Below are 10,022 nucleotides of genomic sequence, written 5' to 3'. Positions count from 1 at the left end.
ATATTGCTCTGAAATGTATTTGTTTCCAATAATTGAAGCTATGCAGCCATTTCTGAAAATTAAAACAGAAGGTAAAAAAGTTTTCGATAAAATGTTGAGAAGTTAAACACGTTAATGTTACGTTGTGTAAGAAGGAAATAAAATAGAGAGGTGGCAAGAGAGAAATGAAGAATGACAAAGAGGTAAAAGAGCAGACAGAAAGTAAGATATTTAGAGGAAAAGAAAATAATTGTAGAAAATATATAAATTAAGATGAATTAATATAAACAAGGAGTATAGCCTAGGTAATGGAGTCCTGCATAACCGGATAAGAAAGACAGAAAAGAGAGAGTGCTACTGAACGCCTGGCGCTATGGACAGTATGCGAAGCTCTCGCGGTGTAGTCCAATATTCGGTTTAACGAATGTCCATGTCCCACTCGGTTGGACGACTCTGGACCATGATAGATAACATTGAGCCATCCAGGAGTTCCAAGAATCGTTGCAAGGATGCGATTATCATCGTGTACCTTTCAAATGATATTTCCTCCTCTCTCCTCATTGCTTGAAGCATCATGAAAGTGTAATCATTAGACTTGAGTGTGTTTTTTTTTTGTTAATAACATATTAACTCTCTAAAAACAATGTTAGGGACCTTGTAAGTGAAAAAGTTTCTGCTCTGTCAAAATTGAATATCACAGCTATTGATGCTATCAACTGGTCAGGTCGTAAAATTCGTAAACACTTAAGAAATGACGCATTCCAAACTTGGACAAACCATACCTTGCGTGGTAAAGGGGTTATTGTTTATAGTGATCTCCCCAAGGCTAACTCATGGGTAAGCAATCGAAAGGGCCTATCTTCCTCAGAATGGACCAATGCTTTAAAAATGTCAAGCAATATTTCGGCGGTTCGCGCAATACCGGGCAGAAATCTAAGCAAACCCGCTGCCGTCATCCAGACTGTAGCGAGCTTGAAACACTTGCACATGTGCTTGGACAATGCCCCAAAGACGAGCTGCTGATCAATGCTAGACATCATCGTGTACGACATGTTTTGGCGACATCGTTAAAAACTTTAAATTGGGAGATTCATGAGGAAGTACATTGTGTATTATCATATGGTTCTTTTAGACGGGCAGACATTATTGCTATCAACGGACGCTTAAAACGGGCTCTTGTTCTTGACCCTACTATCCGTTTCGAAAGAAACCTAAATCAGGCCACCGAAGTTGATATTGTGAAGAAGTCTATACACGGTGTTTAAAAAATACGGGGCATAATTTCAGGTATGTATTTCCCACATGTAGACAATCAAAATAGTTCATTACAACATTACAAAATGCTTCATTTCCCAGTTATGGCCTTCACAACATTGAAATTCACCGGAACGTTTTTCTTCCCGCAGGTCGTTGTCATTACAGAAGATGTTCAAAATGTCCACCTCCTGCTTGAATACAGACCTCACGTCGATGTCTCATTGACCTACGATCCCAAAATCCAGGAGTATTGCGTATGTCCTCAGAACATGCCACAATTCGATTCCGAAGGGATTCCAAATCAGGCACAGGAGACGAATAAACCAATGATTTTAAATGTCCCCACAAGTAGAAATCGAGAGGGTTCAGATCAGGTGAGCGTGGAGGCCAAGCAATTGGGCCACCTCTACCTAACCATCGATCAGGAAACCTTCGATCCAAGTACCGGCAAGCCGTACGATTGAAGTGTGCAGGAGCGCCATCATGCAAGAAGTGAATGTGTTGACGATTGATCAGTGGAGTGTCTTCTAAAATATGAGGTATGGTGTTTTCCCGGAAGTTTGTGTACGCCTGCCCCGTAAGTCTGTTTACAAGTAGCCTACATGGGGTCCAACTAATCGATCACCAATGATACCGGCCCACATGTTGAGGGAGAACCGCACCTGGTGATGAGATGGAACAGTTGCACGTGGGTTTTCATACTCCCATACACATGCTCATTGTGGAAATTTGTTATGCCATCTCGTGTAAACTGTGCTTCATCTGTAAATAATACTAAGGCAGGAAAGTTCGTATTTACACCACACTGCTGCAAGAACCACTGACAGAACCTAACTCGTGCAGGGTAACCTGCTGGTGACAGGGCCTGTACACGTTGCAAATGATAAGGATACAATTGATACGTACTCTTTCAATCGTGTGAGGAACATTGACTTGCAACGCTACCCTTCGTGTGCTGATAGAAGGAGTCATGTTCACAGCCTCCAGAATATCCTCCTGTACTTCTGGAGTTGTAAATGTTAGTCGTCCCCTTCCCAAACCAGGAGAGTTAAATTTTCCATACTCGCACAGACGGTAATGGAGACGTACAAATGTCTTCCGATCTGGACATTGTCGCTGTGGGTACCTCTCCTTGTACAAACGACGAGCCAGCGCAGCATTGCCGTCCGCCTTACCATACATGAAGTGTATCTCTGCCAGCTCTTGATTTGAATACATGTCGCACAGTCTAACGCCTACACAACACTGAATGTAACCTTCGCCTCGGAATGAAGTGTCAGAGTGCCCTCTTAATGTCTCCTTTGACGGCAACGACCTGCGGAAAGAAAAACGTTCCGGTGAATTTCAATGTTGTGAAGGCCATAACTCGGAAATAAAGCATTTCCGGACATATGTTGTAATGAACTATTTTGATTGTCTACATGTGGGAAATACATACCTGAAATTATGCCCCGTATTTTTGAAACAGGCTGTATATGAACCTTGTCTGCCGTATCTTTCTCAGAAGTACAACGTCCCTCTTAAACAATGGTCTGTCATTGGTTTGCTGTTTGGCAGTAGAGGTTCAATTACAAAATTCACATGGAATTATCCTAAGGAACTTCACATTCCATTTGATAATGTAATGTCTATTCTTATAAATACAGGGACATCATTTTATTTCTACTTAAATTTTTATTGTACCTGAGTTTTTGAATGTACTTCACTCCCACCATTTCTACTAATGAAGTTCAACCGTCCTCCACACAGATCCAAGACCGCAGTACAGTCATAGTAGCCTTACGGTCATAGTAAACAGTACGTTCCAAAAATATGTTCGCGTTTTCCAGTGACGAAAGAGCTTTCCATATTGCATCATTTTCCATTTGCCTACGTCGCATCTCGGTTTCCCCGATCTGCTTCTATTCGCCTGTCTGTAAATGCTAGTGGCTGGGCTGTCTTAGCTCTTTTCTGGGAACATCAATTTCTATTAGGAATTGGACGTCTACGTAATATTATACCAATACAATTGTTTAAAGTAACTTAAATAAAAGGGCCTCGTTAAGTAACTGTCACGTGATTTCCTCCCTTTCTACGACGCTGCGACGTAACCACTTGGACGGACAGTAGATAGCATGTCTGAGTAATTTTATATTTTCGGATCGGGCAGAAGTGAAGATTGAATTTACAGTACGTAAGATCTCTTTTATAGAGTAGGTACAGAATTATTTCAACATGAGTTACTGATACGAAGTACGAACCTGGTAATTGGAATTACATATAATAGTCTATAGTGCGATAATATGCATATTAGAACTGAAGCCTGTATCGAAATGAACGGCCACCATTTTCAAAAATGTGTTTAAATATCCATATGATGATTATTTTTTAATTTTACTTCATTCTCTATATTGTACGCTAATGTGTTGTAGACAGTAGAATATACACTCATAATGAATACGTCCGCATGGAAAGCTCAGTTCGTGAGTAAAAACACTCATTGTTAATACTGTACTGTATTTGGATTAAACAAAAACCTAATGAAAATTATCAAACTCAAAATTGCGATATTTCCTAGTTTACGTAAATGGATGAACTACTTTTCTTCCATCCTATACCTAGGGATGTGATTTGTTTGTATATTACGCCAGTATCATCGAACTCCAGTCGTGGAAGGAGGTATCAAACAGTGTTTCCGGTTCTTAATCGTTGATGCAAAGGCATAGCCAGGTTGATATTAAAAATGTTAGTAAAAATAAAATGATGTCCCTGTATTAACAAGGATTCTCTTCAAATATTACATCATCATCTCTATTTTAATTAATCAACTTATATTTTCCTTCAACCATTAACTTTCTTTTTTCTTTAATGTATCACATCACATTATATTGTACATGTTTATTGTATTCAGGACCCTTGTGGTCACTCAAATTCTTTGAGCTGATGTCTATAATTTAGAAATTAATTTATAGAGAAATAATACATCCACTTACAATAATTAAAAGACGTAGGCTATATTAACAACTACTCTTTCAGAGGTAGCGTCTGCATTTTGAGTTTAGAGTATGAGCGTTACGGTAGTAAGTGTGTGCATATTTGCTCGTCTCTTTTGTAAGTAATTGTAATTTATTTTATTCTTGTATTTGTTTACATGTCAGTTTTCATCTATGCATTAAGCTTACTTCGTTTGTTTTTACCGATGTCCATTAGTTGATTTAGATATTAGTTATGAAGATAAATATACCAAAGTTTCCAATCAATTATAACCCTATTTCAAGCTAACTTATTTACTTACTGCTTTAAAGAATCCGCGGGTTCATTGCTGCCCTCACATAAGTCCCTATCCTGTGAAAATTAATCCAGTCTCTATCATCATATCCTACTTCCCTCAAATCCATTTTAATATTATCCTCTCATATACGTCTCGGCCTCCTCGAAGATCTTTTTCCTTCCCAACTAACACTCCATATGCATTTTTGGATTTGCCCATACGTGCTACATGCCCTGCCCATCTCAAACGTATGGATTTAATGTTCCTAATTATGTCGGTTGAAGAATACAATGCATGCATCTGCGTTGCGTAACTTTCTCCATTCTCTTGTAACTTCATCCATTTTAGACCCAAATAATTTCCTAAGAATTTCAAGCGAACCCATTTTTTAATTAGGAAAAGTAAATTTCCTTGAATTACTCCATTTGTGTAGTTACAAAATGTCATCAGAATTCCTGTATTGGTATTCTCTCCTCTATATCTGTGTTTTCTGTCTAGCCAGGCGCAACCGCTTCAAGGCTGGATATCCGAACGAAAGTCCAACATCGCCGGTTGATCTGCAACCGGTCGAATATAAACCGGTTGTAAGCGCTGTTCTGCAACACTCTGATGGGTAATATGAGCCGCTTAGTTGCAAAATCAGATACATCACTAAAACATAACTTTTCAGTATTAAGGAAAAACATTTGCAAAGAATCAAGGATTTGCAACCAATACTATTCTTTCATCATACAAATCCATGTGATGTATCTGGCTTTGGAGCATAACAGTGCTATAGCAGTTGTAGAATCATATGAAGATATGAAATATAACATTAACTCATTTTCCAAAATAAAGTGATGTATCTGATTTTGCAACTACACGCATCAAATACAGTAATCCCTCCGTATCAGCGAGGAAGATATATGTTTCGAATCCTAGCGCGCATACGCGAAACCACGAATAATAGCAAACAGTATAAATATCCTGCTGGTATGTTGCTATTGCATCACATGTCAGGACAGTGAAGAGTAATGCCACTGAGGACAGCGTTGATAATTGATAGTCACAGCTTATGAATTCAGGTTGCGACGGATTTTTATAAAACTCTTCATATTAAGACGCTAGGCCCTAAAATACGTGAAAGAAATATCGGTGATTCTAACCACTGATAAGCGGTATTACTGTGCTATGAAAGAAAGAAAGATTGATGCGGAAAATTGAGGGGACAAACGTAGACTAGCGTGACGAGGAATGAAAGCATGTAAATCAGTGGCCGTCAGCACTCGCTGAAATGTGCAAAGGATAAGCGGTGCCGTCCCGTATGCCCCGTCGTACAGCAGAAAGAGATAGAAAGCATACCCGATAGCAGCTACGAGTGCACAATGGTGCACTGTGTTTTCCGCGGGTAAGAGACGCTAGCCCCAGGGTGCTCTGCGCTGACGACCGCTGGTGTAAATGAGCCAACGAAAACTGAGGGGAACAACGAAAAAGATTAGACTATAACGAGTGTGGGAATGCAGAAGGAAAAAAGCGTTAAATTTATCTTCTGCAGTTCTGTTACAAAATGTTAACGATTTAGTAAATGTTTCTACACCGATAATAATGGATCAATAACTGTAATGTTTGATCCAAAAGGTATTCGTGATACGGAATTAAATGTATTTCAGCGTGTAAGATTTTAAACAAAGTAATTATTAAATATTTGCAACGATTGGAAAAATGTCGTAATCTAGCTACCATAAACCAATTTTAAATTCTGAAATATAGAGATAGAGATACGCAAAGGCCTCCTGCTAGAAGGAAAACTCTATCTTTTCTAACGCTGTGAACTAAACCGCGTTAGAAGTTGTACTTGATTTTGTACTGAACTTTATTTGCAGTGAGGTTTTAGTTCTTGGTACTGTCTGATTGTCTTTGTGTAGTTTTATTTCTCACACAATGCTGAAATGACTCTCGAGGTGTTTGCTTTCATTTCTTTCTCTTGCTACTGGGGAACTATGTTGGCTTGTTAGCTCCTTGATTCTGGAATATATTGAGTATAAAGGTGTTATATTGGACCCAAATTTATAGTCTCTCATTTCACGAATGTTTAAAAAGATTACTACACATTAACAGCTTAAGAACTTTACTTCTGCCTTACATAGAAGCCACAAACTTATATTTTTTTTTTATTTTATAGAATTTAAATATTTGTAAATGGTATAATTTCAGTCACAGAGAAGGATAAATAGAAAAATCATAAGAGAATTATTATTTTGACTAATTTTTATTTACTAATTGTTGTGTTACAGTATATCCATGAAAATCAAGAACTCGTTCTCTTGGAATATTTAATTACGTTCTGTAATGAGAAAGTATCAATCTTCTCTTTTCTGGAAGGATTAACCTACCAAAGTTATACATTTCAATATTTTTTCTTAATCTTTGCAAATTCCTTATTTCAGAAGATTGGTATTTTAAATTTCTCTGCGCCTTTGGTCTTCCTTTGATATTCTTTGTTAACAACAGTGCTAGTAAAGGCAAGAGCTGTTAAGCCGTCGCCGTTCGCTAAAGCACTTTAAGTACTCGTATCAAATCCAAATTATAAATTAAGCTAAAATGAAAGGGGATAGAGGTTCTTCCTTCCCTCTACGCTACTTTATAAATACTCGTTATTACTTGGCAAAAGAAATTTCTTCGAATAAAACATTGTACACTGCAGAGAAAATATTTATCATATGGAATAGTAAGTGTTATCTCTTTGTAAAGTCAGTGGACTTACAATTCTATTCGGATTTACTTTTTCCCATTCAAAGTTCCTGAACTTTCCCTGAATGCAGGTATTTCGCCAAACAACTCAATATTTTTTGAAATATAATAAACATAGTGGAGTAGCATCATCTGTACTTAATGCATTAATTTTATTGCATAGAAGATTAATAAAAATTTTATCTAAGCTAAAATATGGATTACCCAATAAATTTAATTTATACATATTTTAAAGTATTAACTGCTGAAGAAATTTATAAATATGGTTTACTAACTTACTACCACAGGAATAAAACATAAATCTAATCGACATGAATATCGTACTCGAAAACAAAAGTCTACTTCCCCATTAATTGAGCCTAAATGTTATACAAGTGCAGCTCTTAAACATGGTGCTAGTTTCGGCCCAAGACTTTATAATAAAATTACAAAACATTTTCCAAATTTTAAATATTTTAAAATTGAAGCTTTTAAAAAGAAATTTATAAAATTGTTTATGATTTATAATACTAACAAATGTGTGTATTTTTAACTTTTTATTTCTGTCGACTGTATTCATGATTTTATTGAATATCTCTGGCTTCTGTCTGATTATCAGTTAATATTAAATGTGTTTTTCTCTTTTTTTCTCTTTTCTCTCTCTCTTTTTTTTTCTTGCTCTTGTATGTTATTTTTCGGTTTGTATTAAGATAATTACTGTATTCAGTAAACTATCTGTGGATTTTATGTTATATTATTGGCTAAGACCACACCGTACACGAGCCTGGCTCTTACGGTAGTGGCTAGAAACATTTTTGTTTTATAAATTTAATTTCTACTCACTTTGCTAGCTTAAAAAAATATATGTATATTTTGCTGTAAAAGAGCCAGGTGAACATAGGGCATTGAAGTTTTAAAGCAGGTATGAGCATTCTTTTCAAAGAAACTACTTTATATATTGTGACACATGTAAAGAAGTCCCAGATCTTAAGAAAACGCTTGTTCTGACTTCAGCTCGGTATTTCACTCTTCTTAAAAATTATAACAGGAAAAATACAATCTACGGGGTAGCCCTATCAAAACGCCGAGTATGCGACTATATCAATGACACTCTATAATACTCGTATATGGACCTCTCCCGGAGTAAAGCCAAGATACACGACTGCTGTGTGTACGAAGCCAAGAACAGAACATGTTTACTTGTACGTTTGAATGAGGACATGCGTTTATACAAATAATTTCCACGTAGCGGTATAGCGAAGTTCCTTTCACCCTGTTCTCGGAGAACGAAGTCTTAAGGAAATAACAGGAGCAAAAGACGTAGAAGCTCGTAGTACCTCAGTAGTGCACCTCAGAGGACGGGTGTCGGCAGGTAATTCCTGCGAGAATGGCTTGACAATGTGAGAAAACGTCAGGTTCTTGCAGTAATTCTGACTGAGTCGGGTAAGGTGTAAAGTTTGCAAGATAATGAGCGTTGAAAGTTGTGAATCATTTATTGCTAACCTTATAAATAATTTAATGCAAGAAGAGAAAAGCTCCAGAATTTTAAAATTATACCTTCCTATGTTGATTACAGTGTCAATATAGTACACGTTTTCAGCATAGTTCGTCCATCGTTTAAATGAAACAGTCAATAAAGACAAAAAAATCTATCAAATTCACCTCACCATTATCTCCCAACTTCAAACTCACGTTTCTGTATTTTATAAGATCTCCTTTGTTATTCATGAGTCAGAATCTAGGAAAGAAAAATGGTAAGTCTGTTCATTATGAGTAGTGTCCTGCGTTAGGCTACTAGTCTCCAAGCAATCAGAAACAATGTAGGTATGCGTGGAGTATAGTGCAGCGTACACACTTCAGGACTGCTGTTCAGTGAACATGCCAAAATAAAGCAAAGCTAGACGGTTGGAAATTACTGCTTTATTGGAAGGATTTGATAACGAGCAATTACAGTATTAGGCAAGAAGGAGAAATTTATTTGAAATAAAATGCTTACGGTTACTCGTAGCTATTTGAAGAGACTCGAGAAGCAAAAAGTCATTGTAAATAATTTTGTTTTGCTGTGATTTATTGTATTATTGCAATTTCAACCATTTATTTATTTATTTATTCATATATATATATAGATATTTATATATTTATGCATTTATATATAAATATATATATATATATATGTATATATTTATACGAGACTGAGTCAAAATATAACTTTAATATATAAATAAAAAATGAGACTCGCATAGTAGATCGTACTACACACACATACACACAGTTATAACATCTTTATAACAGGAACACTGGCATTGAACGTAGTGGGGACTATGTTCAACAGTGATGAAGTGTTTGTAGTCTTATTGTACATATTAAATTAATAAAACAATTGAAGAGTTTGCGGGAAAAACGATGAATGTCACAGTTTTCTTAAGATTCATGTCATTATCTAATTCAATGGATCACTGCGAAATTTAATGTTGTTCTTATGAAAAATGGTAAAAAGGAGAATTATCGCCACGAATACAGTAATTCTTTCCTTTATTTTCTATAGAAGCAGCACTACATCTTGCAGTTATAGACTCAATTAGATCATTATCTAATCCTTAATAGAAATGTGACATTCATCGTTTTTCCCGCGAACTCTTCAATTATTAAGGTTACTTTTTGACTTTCCCTCGTGTGTGTTTCTGTAATAACTCCTATGTGCAAAATATAAAATTTTTCAGTAGGAAGAAAAAACACATTTATTCATCCTATGGCAGCCGTACGCAAGAGACTATGAATTCTTACATTTTCTAAGCAAAGAAATATAATTACATATAAAAAAATGTTA

This window comes from Periplaneta americana, chromosome 9 (genome assembly GCF_040183065.1).
Source record: "Periplaneta americana isolate PAMFEO1 chromosome 9, P.americana_PAMFEO1_priV1, whole genome shotgun sequence".
Lineage (NCBI taxonomy): Eukaryota > Metazoa > Arthropoda > Insecta > Blattodea > Blattidae > Periplaneta > Periplaneta americana.
Note: the sequence above shows the minus strand (reverse complement) of the source record.